The sequence below is a fragment of the Apteryx rowi genome, unplaced genomic scaffold, assembly GCF_003343035.1.
Source record: "Apteryx rowi isolate R43461 unplaced genomic scaffold, aptRow1 scaffold_675, whole genome shotgun sequence".
Taxonomy (NCBI): domain Eukaryota; kingdom Metazoa; phylum Chordata; class Aves; order Apterygiformes; family Apterygidae; genus Apteryx; species Apteryx rowi.
In genome coordinates this window covers 56922-72960 of record NW_020450955.1, presented here as the reverse complement: position 1 = coordinate 72960, position 16039 = coordinate 56922, and the positions used below count along the sequence as shown (strand labels likewise).

The window sequence follows — 16039 nt, the reverse complement described above, 5'->3', positions numbered from 1 at the left end:
CTATGTGTTTTAGTGTATCCTAGGATGATTGTCAGTTACTAATATCATGGAGTTGTGAAAAAGGCAAATGTAGTCCCAAGATATGGCAGGCCTAGTACCTCATGGAGAAAAAGGAAAGTATTTATGCTATTATACCAGATACCACGTTCAAAATACCTGAAATTTTGTAGCCATGCACATTCAAAGAAGATGATTTCAAATAAAAGCAGGTTCAGAAAGATCTAATAAGTATAGCAGGAAGACACAGACTGTGTTGCAAATTGAATACTAAATAAATGATGTAGTGATTAGCAAACTGTAACAAAGGTGAAGAATATAATTTATTTTTCTGTGTTCACATTGTGGATGCGTGGGGAAGCAGGGAAAAGAAAATGTGGATCAACAACCACAAATGACAGGCTAGGAATTTTTTCAAGTAGCTTCAGTGAGTTCCTAGATTTACAACAGGCAAATAAACTCAGGCATCCAACGTAAAGTGTACAAAATTTTAGAGAGAAATCATGGGTTAAAATTTGATTTGAGAGCTTTTGTATGCCTAGATGTCTCCCTTACAGAATTTGTATGCTGTACTTAGTTACTAAACCTGACTCAAGAACTTTATGATATAAAAAGATGAACATCTATTAAAGTTTTATGTAAAAGTTGTTGATGGATTATTTTATGTACTTCATTTATCAAGGGCAATTGAAATGCCATTTGGAATTCTGCTGGGAATCACATCTATCTCTTTAAGGTTTATCCCTTCTGGGTTTTGGATGATACAAAATTACAGAGCAATCATTATTAAAATTGCTCAGGTTATACATCATATGAGACCAATTTGCTCTTTTGCTAAAAATGGATAGTCAGAGCTATAGAAAGTATAAGTTTCTAGTATATTGAACTAGCTAAAGAATTCTGCTAGTGTCAGTAAAGCATTATTGAATTGCAAAATAGGTGCCTATAACCTGTCTTTTAGGAGTCACAGTAGGAGGCTTTATATTGGTAAGCGATTAAGTGATCTTGCCTATTTTCACTAGAAATGCTTCCATAGATAAGTACTCACAAGTGTCACCTAGGACTCCATCATCTAGCCCATAGAGAAAAACACTTATTTGAAAGGATAATTCTCTTGGGTGCCAACAAATTTTTACAATTACAGTAAGTGTAAGATTTTAAACAGCAGTCATATTGCTTTGGTATAGATATTGCTGCTTTTACATACAGGTAACAAGGACCGTGATTGATAAACGTGCTAGACAGTAACAATTAATTTGTTAGCTCCAGGGTGTGTGTGGCTTGGTAATTGAGTGGGCATGGCAATACTACGGTGCAGTAGCAAAAGGATTGTGTTCCTTACTTTCTCTGGGTGAAGGACAGGCATATGGAATTACCAACTACCACGTATCTGAAGGACATGGAAGGAATGTAAAATTAGATGTGCTGTAAAGAATTAAGAGCAAAGTAATATATTACTTACATCTGTAATTATAAAATATTGTAGAATACAGGTATTTGAATACTTCAGTTATACCCCTCTGTACTCAGGTAAGTATATGAAGAGTTATAAATAAGTAACAGATAATTAAGGATGGAAATAAGGTTTGTACTCACTGTAGATCTTTATTGAATTCTTCCCTGTGCTGGAACCTCTCACCGCATTCTTCTCTCACTTTAGCACAATTCACAAACTTTTAGCATTCACTGCTTTCAAGCTACCTTTAACACAAGTGACATTAAAATGTTAACTGTCCTTCTTATATCAATGTATTATTGTGCACTATACCAGCTCCTATAGCTGGGGTTGTGTATATCCATTTTTTCATGAGAAGTTTTATGTCATTACACCTAATTATGTAATTATATGTAGTAATTACACATTCTAATTGCACCATTAGAGTATTACACATCTTTATAGTAATCAAATAATTAAATACCGTTACACTAATTATGTAAATGACTGATTGCTGTCTCAGAATTACCTCACACAGCTCAAGGATTGCTAGTCCACATCACAAACTGTGTGAAATATCCTGGATAGAAAAGAGAAAAGGCAAATTATATCATGCAGTCCATTTTCCTGTCATTGCAAATCTGTTTTCTAGGATGCATTTTCTAATATGACATGTAGATTGATATATCCCAAATAATGATGCTTTGTAATATTGACTTGTCATGTTACTCATCAGCTTAAAGTAGTTTGGTGTCAGGGAGTTTTTCCTAATGTTCAGACTAAATTTTCCCTCTCTTTTTTTTTTTTCCCACCCCATTTCTCTTAGCTAGTCTCCTAAATATTTCCTTTCACTTTTATCTCATGTTTAGCACTTCCCAGATTTGTGAAAATGGTTACATTATATCCAGATTCTGAAAGTTTGGTGAAACACCCACCTACAATCCTTCTGACTCATCCCAAAAGCCTCTCCAAATAACTAGTGCAGCTGAAGTGGGAGAGAAAGGCTTGTAGACTTGTCTGGAACTGAATACTGAGAGGTTTCCTACCCCTCAGCTCCTTCTGTTGGTATGGTTGGTTATAAAGAGTAGAGAGAACCTTTCAGGATTCGGACAACCATAACAGTAAAATGCCTCATGAACTTGGAAGAGTAAACTATATTTGAACCACTATGACTATCATCTGTGTCTCCTTCTAAAGTGGATGAGGTTTGGGGTTGCTTTCTGAGGGCTCAGCCATGAAGTTCTCAGAAGACAGGGAAGGAGATGGGGCCAGCTGATATCCTGGCCAGTTGATGTGACTCAGGCTCCAACAGTGCTCCTGTTCCTTTTGGACCTTCTTATGTTTTATTTATATATCTTTCTCATTTTGAAGCACTGGCCTATCCTCTCAGTTTTTTCAGGATAGATTTAAATTCGGTCTTCTTCCGTTCTAGTTAGATACTGTTATCTGTACCCACTCAGGGGTATGTGATACTAAAATAAGCTGCTCCTCATTGCTAGAAAGCGCGAGATGAGGCAAAGTCAGATTAATGTGGAGTACAAGAGCACTGATGGCTTCCAAAAATATTCAATTATTCTGGAATAAGCTTATCAACCTTTCAGAGATCCTTCAGTGACCATCTGGTATTTACAGRTTTGTCTACAGAAGTTTAGTAAGCACAGGATAGAGAAAGGGAGCCTTTTCCCATCCCATGAAAGTAAAAACTAAGCTATATATTTTGCATATTACTTTCCAGATTTCTTAAGTCCTCAGCAATTCCTAACTGGAGATGAAAAGCCTACTATTCTTGCACTCTCTGGACCTATTTCTTGCTTCTGTGCTGAATTCAAGCTATCAGTGATGATTACCTCCATTACAGCTTTCCTTAGTCATTGAGTCTCCATAAATAAGTACTAGTTCCAACACAAATTCTCCTGAGATTGAAGTCTTTTACTCACTGGATCACAAAATTCTCTTGCAGGCAACAGGGAGCCACTTTATTGATGTTTGACTGTTTTCATTATTTAGTACAAATCTATATTATTAAAATCTCCCATGAGCAACCTAGATTGCGAATTGCAATTATTTGTGAGTAGTTCCATGGGTATTTTTTGTTCACTTTTTTCTTTAGCAAATGGTAGTCTACAGTGGATACATCATAATTTCACCATTGTGCTTGTGGAGCAGTAGCTTGCTGATAAGTGTTGCTGCCATTAAAGCATATGGCAAATTTTCTCTTGTTTTTTCTTTGAAGAGATGGTTAAAATTAGTCACTGTAAATATTTTTTATGTATGCTACAGTCCCTTAACCTCCTTTTCTGCATATTTCACATAGCCATATGTAGTAAGACTACATTTAGAACAAGTGTACCAGTGTGATTTGTCTGGCATATCACAAATCCTGCTAAGCAGTGTACCTTCACATTATTTTTGTTTGTTTCCTGTGAAATGTATTTTAATACGTTACCATGTGTTTATACTGCAATTGGTCATCTTCTGCCTTCCTGTCTGTGGAAATTAAAGCAGCGTTTTTAATTTAAATGAAAATGTCCCTTCTTTCAATGACTTTCTTACTTAAAAGTTATGTAAAGACCTGACAAATCTACACGTAAAGAGACTTTCAAGACAACTGTTTAGATGGAGGCTTGTACTCCCAAACTAGTTGTTGTCATCCAAATCATTTTGATGTGCTGTGACTTTCTTCTTTATTCTCTCTCTGTTTTGGCTATTGGACATTTTTCTGTTTTAAAAATCATTTTCAGAAATACAGGACACCTGCTACTCAACTTGTAGTGTGGGAGGAAGAATTAATTTCACAGTATTTTTGAACAGACTGTGTTGGTTCTTTTGGTGTCTTTTTTCCATTTCAATTCTAACCATGTTTCCAAGTGAATGGCTTCATTTGCTGGAACTTCTTGGCATCAGTTACTTGTTGTCTGAACTTCTCTGTTTGATGCTTAGCCTTCACTGAGACATAATTATTCTTCTCATCCCCAGCTCCAATTCTTACCAACCCTGGCTCAGCAGCCCAGTGATTCAGAAAGCCCCCATACTTAGGTTCAGAAAAACCCTATACAAAACAAACATGACAGGGGAGCATAAAAAGTACATAGGAAGAATAAAACAATTCATGAAACAAAAGCTATATGTTCAGAGGAGCATAACTTTTATTTAAGTATCTAAGTGGCCTTAACTGTGCTCTGAAACGATTGTGTGATCATCTTGTATGATACCTTGTGTATTGGAGGCTAATAGGTTTTCTCCAGCTGCCCCATGTTAAGGTCAAAATTATGAGCAATGAAAACTGTGTGTCTGGCTAAAATTTATCTTCCAAAAACCTGTGTTTTCAAAAAAGGATAAAAATGAGAACATATCAATTTCCTGATTTAACAATTAGAACTCATAACAAGCTTTCTGGTGAATTCAGCTGGTGAAAATGTCAGGTTAACATTAAACTGTTAAACATTAGACTGCTTAAACAAGATTCCCTTGCAACCACAGCTCATTTCCTGAATGCCTGTTGGGGAACTTAGGTTTCAAAGTGTGAGATGTTTTAGGCACTTCCAGTCTGCAGTATGTTGTGGCTTAAAGCTTGTAGTGAGCTACTGTGAAACTGAGGTCCTGAAACTCATGTAAATCACAAACCTAGAAGCCTGGAAATCTCAAGAAGGCAACTCCAGTCTAGAGTGTCACCAGGAACCTGGAATCTCTGGGATTTTTCAGACTTTAGAAGAGCCTATATGGTGGGGCTCCCCCAGGCCAGTAACCTCTGAGAACTTGGTACTGCTGACAAAAGGTGATGTCCTAGGAGCACCTCCAAAGCTGTGAAGGAGTTCAGTTGCTCTGTAGTTAAATAGATGTTAAATATTCTCACTGATATCTACTAATTTTTCATATTTACTGAGATGATTCAGGTTTTCATTTTTAATTAGCAAAAAACCCTATATTAAGAATTGTAGTTTCTAGAAATATAGGCTCCTGTATTTAAATTAAGAGCACTAAAACTGCAAAAGAAATACATTAGCACATTGGTTGGTCCAAATATACATTTACTTTTTTATATTGGAGTTTCTGTTCCAGAAAGTTACACTTTGATGTATGTAGTTGTCAAGAACTCTAGCCCTGACTTTCACTAGTATAATTCACAAACAGCTATCTATGGAAGTGAGTGGAATCACAGCTATACAAAATTACTGGAAGATCAGAAGTGGACTGATTTCTTTTTCTTGGTTGTATCATTGTGGGTTATCACTGTCACAGTCTCTGCATATTCTGCATTTTCATTCTTGCCAATATGTACTGAAAATTTTGTTAAAGCGCAAGCTAGACATAAGAGAGAATAAGATGACCCATAGAGGGATGACCAAATTAACAGTGCCCTTAAACTTGATCGAAATAGGTTTCCTGTTCCCCTCTTTTCAATTTGTTAAATAGATAAGCTCTTGTAATGACTTTAAAATTACAGAAATTTTTAGACAGATCTTCAGTATTGGGTAGGAGCATGGGACAAAAAAATCCTATCCCAGTATTTCATTGCATTATACTATAAAGTAAGAAATACTTGCAAACTGGCATAAGCAGCCCTGCTGCCAACTGAAGCAGCCTTGCTTCAGCTCATCTTTGTCCATCTTGCTGCCTACATGGCTGCTCGTGCCAAGCTGCTGTGTTCGCTGGTCACTGTGCCTCTCCGTAGCCGGACACTGAAACAAGCCAGGGATTTGTCCCAGCAAAAAACTGACCCAGGAAATAAAAAACATCATCAATCAACCAGATCAATACCTTGATTCAGTGAAATATAAAGCCACATATATACTGGGCCAATACAAAGGATGGGTTGCAGGCGAAGATAAATGGTAGGGGACAGAGCACAGGTCTGAAATGAAGGCTAGCGCCAGCTGAAAATGTAAATCAAGCTACTGTCCAATGAAGAGAGTAGATGCTGGGTTTAAATTCATGTCTAAGGCAAAGCTAAAATTTGTTTCAATTTTTGTTTTGTTTCTTGTTTTGTTTCTCTTCAAAGACTGTTGTAGTTGAAAAAAAAAGAAAAAGCTAGAATCTTCTCCTTGTTTGCCATGGATACAGCAAATCAAAAAAAGTAAACATACGTTCCTGTTTGTCATTATTTGGGATACAAGCTCGGGACTGGCTGCATGGAAAAATTAAGGAGAATTTATAGATATGTATATGTGTGTGTAAATATGCACACACATATCACCCTTAAACAAATTAGTTCACTTTTTTAATGTAATTGGGGTAGTTAATTTATTACTCTTATGATGTCATTGCTGGTTTAGGGAATAAAGTGTGGTTAGTCCTACAAAAATGGAAGAATAGAACAATTCTTGTGCCTGAAAAGAAATGTATCAATTTAATATAAAGTTAATGGTAATAATTGATTTATGACCTCTGGATTACAGAAAGATCTTATAACAGAAACATATTAGAAATACGTTTGGAAAATGCAAGAGGGGAAAATTCTTACATGTTGAACGTTATTTTAGCCTATTTAATTCAACTCAGTCTTGGCAATTTGTCACATCCTTTTTTTGAACTTATTATAAGAAGGAAAATAATTATTTAAGAGGTTAAATAAATGCTAAAAGACAAGCTGAGTGCATCACTAGTAATGGTGATGCTTTATACTTTTTTTTTTTAACTATTTCAACTTATCATGGGTGGAACACCATTTATATATCTGCATTGGACAAAACCCTCTTGAAGCTCTTGCTGAAACTAATGAGGTTTGCAAAGGGTGCATAGTTCTGAGAATATGGTTTGGCTAGCATATCTGTGCAATATATAGGTATGAAAGAGCGAAGAGGCAGAAAATGTTATAGAAATGACAGAACACATTGTTAAAAATGAAATGTTCTCCCAGGCATTTCAGTGACCTAGTGAAAAATATTAATCAAACTCTCACGCTTTTAGTATTGAGTCTTCAAACAACAAAGCACACACAGGACCTTCTGCTACAGACCCTTTTTGTCCAGACATCCCATTTAAGACACTAAGGTGTGCAAAATTAGGCTCAACAGTTAGATCAGAATTGTAGTTTTTCCTTTCAGCACAATAGGAAAATGAGACTGAACTCTCAGTATTTGATGTTGAAACAGTCTTCAGTACTATGCCTTTGGGTACGTTTTCATCTCGGTGCTGTTGTACTATACAGAAATGTGTCGCTCTAAAAATTCATTTCTCAGTATCTTAAAGTGATTAGGCAGTAGAGGGTACAATTTTCACTGTATCCTCTGATGGAAACTCCTTGTACAATATTCAGACAAGCTCCTGGGACAAACAGGCGTATTTTACACATTTAATCATCTCTTTGCTACATGAGTCTCCTAGTACAGCTTTTGGGTTGTGTCAATAACTCCATTATGAAATCAACCCCATTTTCTAGCATCTGTAACTTGACTTTGTAGCATCTCTTAGCTTGAACTGCTTTGTTGCAGAGACATCTTTTCCATGTTTTCTTACTTATACCTCCTGATCTGTCTCTCTTCAGCTTTGTGTCATTCTTGACTCATGGTGCCCCTTAATTACCCTCTGTAATGAAATAGGAAGGTTGCACTGAGGTTAGGATTTCCTTCCTCTACCTGTCTTCCACCAGTTTGTTTCTTCAGACTAAGGGAACAAGATGACCCTACATTTTCTGTAATGTGCTGCATGACTGATATTAACAAAAAGGTAGAGGAGGAAAAAAACTTATTTTAGAAAAATATCCTCTCTTCTTGTGTAAGAAGAACTTTCGTGTGCATTTTTGTGTGACAAAGCTTATGCCAATGCATATTTCAACATTTCTAAGCCTTAAAAAAGAAAAAAAAAATTACAGCACATTGTTATTTTCAAAGTAGCCTCTATAGCTCTTAAGAGGTTGGTGTGGTCAATAATGCATGTTCTTTTTAAAGTCCTTCTCACAGAAATTAAAAATAATTTGCAGGTAAAGAATTGGTACTATAAAAAGAAATAAAAGCCAGACTGTAGCGAGAAGAAGCAAGCTGGAAAAAAATTACTGGTTATTATGACCAAAAAAAAAGTCCTTAGGAGTATGGAAAAGCACCTTGAATGAAAGTGCTAATGATTATAAATATATGAAAAGAACAATTTACAGCTGCAGTAGGCTCAACAAAGCTACCACTAGCCAAGTCACAAAACTGTTTTTTCTGTTTCAGCTATTAGTCCAGTTGGAAAATATCTTATTTTAAGGCTTAGTGTTTATAAAGTATAGGTCATTTTTTCCATAATATAAATTCATCACAGAGGGTCACAGGGGGTTTGCCATCTAAGTCAGCCTGATCTAATCTGTTGCTACACTTTGGTGGACACAGAAGTGACAGAAGAGAATAAGACCATCTCTAGGACCATCTAAGCTTCTCATAATGAAACTGCCTTGACGTTTGCTGTAGTGAACGATAGAGCAAAAAGTAGAATTCCGGGTGAATATGGCATAAACCTTGCAAAAGGTGGAGGTTTGAAAGTTGATTCACATTTTGGAGATTCATTTGGACTCAAAATTCAAGGCAAGGTGAGAAGGGTGAAAATCCATGTTAACTAAAAAGAAAATGGAACAAAACATGGTTCCATGAGCCCTAAATGAACTAAAATCTCCAAGCTCTGCTCAGCTACCACCTGCAGCTTTCAGAAGGAGAAGGAAATGAAATATGTTCAGTGATCAACTCCCTGCTGAGGCAAAATTCACAACTCCTGCTGCTTCAGACAGACGGAGAGTCCAGCAACACTCCTCTTCCAGACTTTGGTGCAGTGATATTTAAGATACCTAGGAGGGGAATGAAATGCTAGTAGTTTACATCTATTTTAGTCCCTGACCCCCACTATGCTCATTTGTTGCATACCATTAGATAATTTGAGGGCTTAAAAAAAACACGTAGACCATCTCCAGCATCTAATCGTTGATTATATATAGAAGAAAAAGCAGCATGTAATTCATCACAACTTAGTCTGCTTTTTAGCCTTTTCAGGGTTCAGCATTGGAAAGGCAGTCATTCATTGCCTGTCAGATCTGAGGCAAACAGCATACTTTTGCGGCTGCAGACTGCTACATAAACAGTGGCCTTCAGCCTAAAAGCTGCCCCAGGTGGGTGAACCCCTGCAGCTTGGCACATCAGCAGCCACAGTGTTATTTAGTCAAGGCTGTCACTGCTTTAAAATGAATGAAGAGATGAACAGATATGAAAAATTCTACAGCAGCGCAATACCGAAAAAGAAAGGCTTTATGTCTTTCTGACACACTGTATGTAAACAGAGACTCAGAATGAGGCAAGTAAGTTTTCAAAGAAAAGTGCAATTAAAACTTTCAGAATTCACAACTATCGTATAGGATTATTACTTTGCTGAGAGAAACTGGTAGAGTTACTCTCAGTTCAAACCCTTTTCAGTGATTGTTTTCTAGTATTAATGATAAATGCTATTTAGGCAGCTTTTCAGTTTGGCGTAGTTGCTTAGAAATTTTGTTCACAAAAAAGATGGGAAACTTTAACCCTTTAAAAGTGATGATCTGTTCCTGATCCAGTGAAGTCTGCTTGCTAGGGAAATAAAATTAGCTGAGCTTACCCATAAATATAGTTTTCCTTTGCTGGCAAGTCTCTGTAGTTGATAGCAATGTTACATGCCTTCTCTGAAGATAAGTTTCAGTGTGTAGTTTATAATATTACATTTATTGTTATTCTAGTTATATCTCTGTATTCCAGTTTATGCTCATGTTGCTGAATCCTAATTTTCCTGATTGGTCTGTTCCTATTTTTATGCAATCCATTTTTACCCATCCATGTTTTGAAATTTCAGCTTCAGTATAGCATAAAAAGGAACTAAATTGTAATTCTCATTACATCAAAGTTAGAGAAAAGCAAATATTACCAGGAAAATTATTTCCCAGTATTCTCTTGACTTTGCAAGCAAATTTGTATCCTCACATCCCACTGTGTCCAAATATGATTCTTTCTTTTTCTGGAAGGTTTCTGAAAAGTGTCACTTGTCTTCTGGATAGTGGTAAAACTTCCATACAGGAAGGTATTTACAGATTTTACTGTGCTTACTGAAACCTCTTCCCCTTCTACTTTTCTTCTTACTGTTCCTTCCCATCTATGAAAATAAAGTCAGTGATAGTGTCTTCTTGGATCCATCAGTGTCAACGCATGAAGAAGTCTTAAAACTCTTTTATATTTTTCACAATATCTTTAATTTTTCTGTTAGGTGCAAAATTGAATGTTACTTTTTGTTCATTCTTTGACTTAGGAATTTGTTTCCTTGATAAAAATTGTCATTAGGAAAATCCTCAAAATTTAAATTCCTCTCCCAGAATGAATGATGTGATCCATTTAGTGTCTTCTCATCTGTACTGAAGTCAACGTCAGAACTCCCGCTGGGTTCTCTGCAAGTAAAATGGGGGGCAAATTATATGGGGTCCTTGAAAGGCTGTGCTTTAGTCTTAGACATGCAAACATAGCTGTTGGAAGTAAAATATTATTTAATAATGAAATGCAGCATGGTTAGTCCCTTGACCTAAGAAGTTAAATCTCTCCAACACCAACTGCACATTGATTTAAAGACTGATACAGCAGTAAGGTAATTCTGGTTTTTGATCCTGTTCACTATTAATATTTAGTGACAGAATCCTAATTTCAGACACCATGATATATTCTAAAGGTGGGGTTTGATTCCCTATGGAAAGCCTACTGGCAGTCATCATGCATCCCAATGACATTTGTGTCACCTTTGCCTCCTGTACAAAGTAGAAGGAGAAACAGACCCCAAAGAATTCACCAAGTCAGTTTGCTGTGTAGGGAGTTGCCTAAGTTAGTCAGTATGAAAATATTTGAGGAAAAAGTGTAAGACTCAAAAATACCCCTCAAAGAGTGAAAGGTCTCTCTAGACCTTAGGGGCACCAGCCTGAAGGTCCCATCATATAGGCAGGGATATAATACAAAAGGGTACTTCCTTACAGGGAGGCAGACAGGTCACTGCACATGCATAGCCTAAAGATGGGGCCTAGGGAAAAGCAGGTTCTGGTCTTGGATGTAATTAGTACTTTCTTGTGCATAGTAGAACATCTTCATGAGAAGACACTGTGAGAGTCCCAACCCATAATTCCCAATAGACCAGTGGCTGGGGCRTTCTGTGGGCATATGAATAATGTGTGATTTCAAATTTGATCAGGTAAGGAAGAAATCTGAATCATTCTCTTATGCATACTAGTCCTGTTCACTTACACTTACACCTCCTGAAGCCCTCAACTCAAGCTGCTCTGTTTTCCAAACTTCAGTTTATTCTTATTGATTTTGTCAGACACAAATGCATGCTTGCTGAAGAGATACTGCACATAAGTGCACACATTCCACCTTGCAGTGGGTTTTGTTTTGTGTTACTGGGGTTAGATGCTCTGTGCAAGACAAAGTTGAGAAACACAGAAATTCCTCTGGTCTGTCAGTTCTGTTAAGTTTTAAGTAGGTCAGCATCCCTCAGTGCTGCCAACATTGCAATTCCATGGCACATGTTTATCCGAAAGATTTCAGTTCACGTGAAATTTTGCATAGGGAAGCGTAGACAAATAAGGCATTAACATGTTTCCAGGGTAATATGAGTTTTTTTGCACCATCACTGTGGATATAGAACTATTGTGAATTCAAACTGAAACGTATAAATTTTTATGCGATAGCAGTAAAGTTTTTTGAGAAGTTGTTGTAGATAGATTGTTAACATAAGGTTTAGTATAATTGCTGCTTTACTGAATCAAAAGAATCAGACAACTTGTCTGTGGTAATTACACTGCAGTGCTTTTGTATGCAGCTTTATTTGTAATTTCTTAATATGGGTGTTGTCAGCAGAGTGGGTTCTCCTGGCTCTCACTGAGAGCGGAATTGTGCTAGTTTACGTATTACTGATAAGTAACTTTCCCTTTAACTTTATAGTATATTGTTTTGTGAATATATCTCTTTACATAGAGATAAGTGTAAGTTACTTAATCAGTCTATAACTTTATAAATGTCTAGACAATTTTTAAGTAAGGTAAGAGGATTTTATCCACAGTAAATTCAAATCTTTATTTATGAAAGTATTTTAAAAGTTCCGTTGGAATGAACAGGAAAATGCTAAAAGACTTGGATTTTGGTGACTGGATGGTGTTGTTTAGTATGTCCTATCTCTGCTCTAAACAGTTGCAATAGGAAAGTCACAGCTTTCTAGTGGCTTCATTGACAAAGTTTATTTTAGATGATTTTCAGGACAGGGAGTATTAATTGTTAGTTTGTCAGCTTAAAAAATACTACGCTTTTCTTGGCAATCCTGTAACAAACATTTTTCTTTCCATGTAATATTAAACTATTGGATAATTAGGTTTCCTACCGAATGCTGAGTAAAGAGCCTATAAACTATATTAAAAGGAGATGCCTTCTGAAATAGTAGCTGTTTCAAGTCTAGTTTCTATTCCTAATTGAACTGCTGTACTTATTCATTATGTATTCAGTGTGTTTTCTTGGGGACTCATTTTTTAAATAGGCTATTAACATGAATAACGTAATGGATTCCTAACTAGATTTCACTAGCATTTTGTTGCTAATTTCATAAGAACATAAAAAACATCATACTGGGTCAGATGGTTCAGCATTATGTCTGGCCTGCAATCCTGACTCTGACAGTGACAATGACAAATGCTATTTAAGGGGAGCTTGTGCTCTCTTGGTCACTTTCTTCCATTTATTCTTCTTGTATCTGCTCCACATTCACAATTTTTATATTAGGAATATTAGAGCATACATCCTTGACTATTCTCTTTAGTATCATCTATGCACCTATTGCATATGAATTTGTCTAATCCCTTATTGAACCTGTTGAACCTACCTCCGAAATTTCTTGTGGCAGGGCAGCAGGCTTCAGAAGCTCACTACCCRCTGTGCAAAGAAGTATTTTCTTTTATATGTGTTAAGCTGATCTATGAATTTCAATGAGTGCTCTCTAGTTTTAGTATTGTGGTATCTGATAAACAGTACAGCATTCACCTTGTCTACCACCTCCATGTTTCTGTTAAATTCAACTATACCCCTCCTCAGCCTTCTCCTCTCCAACTGAAAAGTCCTAATTTTTTTCTTCTTTTCTCATAAGGTAGATGCTGTATCTCTTTGATCATTTTAATTGCTGTTCTGTACACCTTTTCTAGCTCCACTCTCTCTTTCCAGAGACTGGAACAGCACAGAGTATGATCATACCAGTTTCATATACCTTCAGAATGATACTCTCTGTCTTGTTCAAAATGCCTAACTTTGTGTCAACTTTTTGGCTGCTGCTGCATGTTGAGCCGATGATTTCAGAGAACTGTTGGCGATTATTCCAAGATCTCTATTCTGAGTTGTAACTGCCGTTTCCAAGTTCAGTATTGTGTAGGCGCAGTTTAAGCTTTTTCCTAGATGTATTAATCTTCCCATTGTGTACACTGAAGGTTATCTGCCCCCCTTTTGCCACTCACTCAATTTTTTATGTCTTTCTGGAGCTCACCATCAGAGTGGCATTTGATCAAGAAAGTTACCTTCAAACCTGTTGATTTCCCCATTCACACTGTTCTCCAAGTCACTGATGAAGAAGCTGAACAATACTGGTTCCAGCACTGATCCCAGGGGATCCCATCACTGACACTTCATCTTCAAAAGTTTCTGTTCTTTAATTAGATTTCGATCTATAAAAGGACCTTTTCTTCAATCCCTGGCAATAGCCTTTGATGTGGAATCTTCCCCACTGCTTTCTGAAAATCCAAGTATACTATGTCCACTGAATCCCCTTTATTCCTATGTTTATTGCCACCATTAAAGAACTTCAACAGGTGAGGCAGGATTCCCCTTTACAGAAGCCATGCTGACTCTTTTCCAACAGATTGTCTTTATTTAGGTACTTAGTGATCCTGTTCTTAGCTATAGACTCAGAAGCTTACAAAGCATAGAAGTAAACTCACCTTTTTGTAGTTCCCACAATGGACCAAGAACTTTTTTGTAGATGAGAGTGGAGCACTGATTTATCAGTGTATCCTGTAGTGAGAGCCTCTGAATCTAGCTTCTTCATCTATGCAAAATTTCTAGCAGCACTAAGTAATGAAATCACATTAACACTGGAAAAGAGCAAGTCATTATTAGGTGACAAAAGAACTACAAAAATCCTTTTGCTTCCTTCTTTAAAAAAAAAAAAAAATCCTCAGACCACCTAAGAATTGCCTAACTTTATTTTCATACTTTATCCCCAGCATAAAACTTGTAGACCAAGTAGTAGACAAGACTGAATCTTGCAACCTAACGATAAAATTATGAAGAGAATATTTGGTAATGGAAGCACATGATAGTCACTTAGCAGTAATTGAGAAGTAGAACATAATATTCAATTTCTTTATATTTGATTAGTTCAGAAAGACATTGCTTGCACATATGAAGTGTGTTGACCAATATGATAACAGAATAATGTGTTGCTATTTGCTGAGATGCTACATCAGCACAAAAACATTTTATCTGTTGGTGCATATCAGCAAATAGGTAGCAATTTTTCCCATTACTGTCTGAAAAGCTGTCTTCTGTTGCATGGAACATAACTAATCACTTCCTTTTCATGTCAGCTCCTAGAGATTTGAAACTCAGCATAACATCATTTGAAAAGTTTGCTTGTCTGGAAGTGTCTATGTGCTCATTAGTTGCTGCTGATGCAAATTGGTAAAGATGTTGCCTTTGACATACGCTATTTTATGTGAAGACATGAAACAAGATTAATCATATTCTTCACCTTAGTGCCAAGTAATGTATTTTGAATCACACTTCTGAAATAATAGCAATAATAATTAAGATGTTTGTAGGTCAGGAAAATCCATTTTGTTTTGTTTTAATTCTGTGAAGCAAGCTTATAGAGATAAATGCTTTGTGTGCTATTAACCAGATTTCAGAACTGAATGGCTCTATAGATGCACCATGGCCAGGCAAAAATGTGCTATTTTGTTGTGTAGTTAAGAGTCACTGGGAAGTTATAACCCCTGTGACTTTACGTTTTTATCTGCTATCAGAAACAATAACTGACATTGTGTGTACTACAAGTCTTCTGAAATAGGAGTCTTTTTATACTAGACTTCAGTCTAGTAAAGTGAGGTTTTGTAAATTCATTTCTGTGGTTTTATTTCACACTGTGAGGGACTAGAAAGAGGGACRCATGGTCTGTTCCCATGTCTCACAGGAAGTACTGATTAATTTTAAATTCCTTCAGGGGAAACACAAATATTGATTCGACCTTGCCGGTGGGGTTAGTCTTCAAAACAACAATTAACATGAGTTGCTACAACCATGTTACTCAGTATCACTCAGATCAAAACACTGGATTGTGCGAAAACCACTTGAACTACATAGAGTAAGTGAATAATTTGATTAGCTGCAGAATAATTAAAATAGCAACAGATAAAAAGTGTGAAGTTGAGCTTGTGGCCTGCAGCTGTATCCCCACTACACTATGCTCATCACAACCCTCAAAGTCCAATCCATACAATGAAGGTTGAATAGATCAAGTCTAAAGCACCACTTCAGTTGAGCTAGAGATTTTTAGGTATGGATAAAGATCCGATTAGTATTACCAGATTTCTAGCTAATGTAGATGTGGTAG

The 16039-nt window shown here is 36.5% G+C and overlaps 1 protein-coding gene across 1 annotated transcript in view; it reads left to right on the top strand.

The window, feature by feature from the left end:
- Window positions 1-16039, top strand: part of EDIL3 (EGF like repeats and discoidin domains 3) — a gene marked incomplete at its 3' end in the record, with an annotated part of 142708 nt that overhangs the window by 89248 nt on the left and 37421 nt on the right. The window lies entirely within an intron of this gene.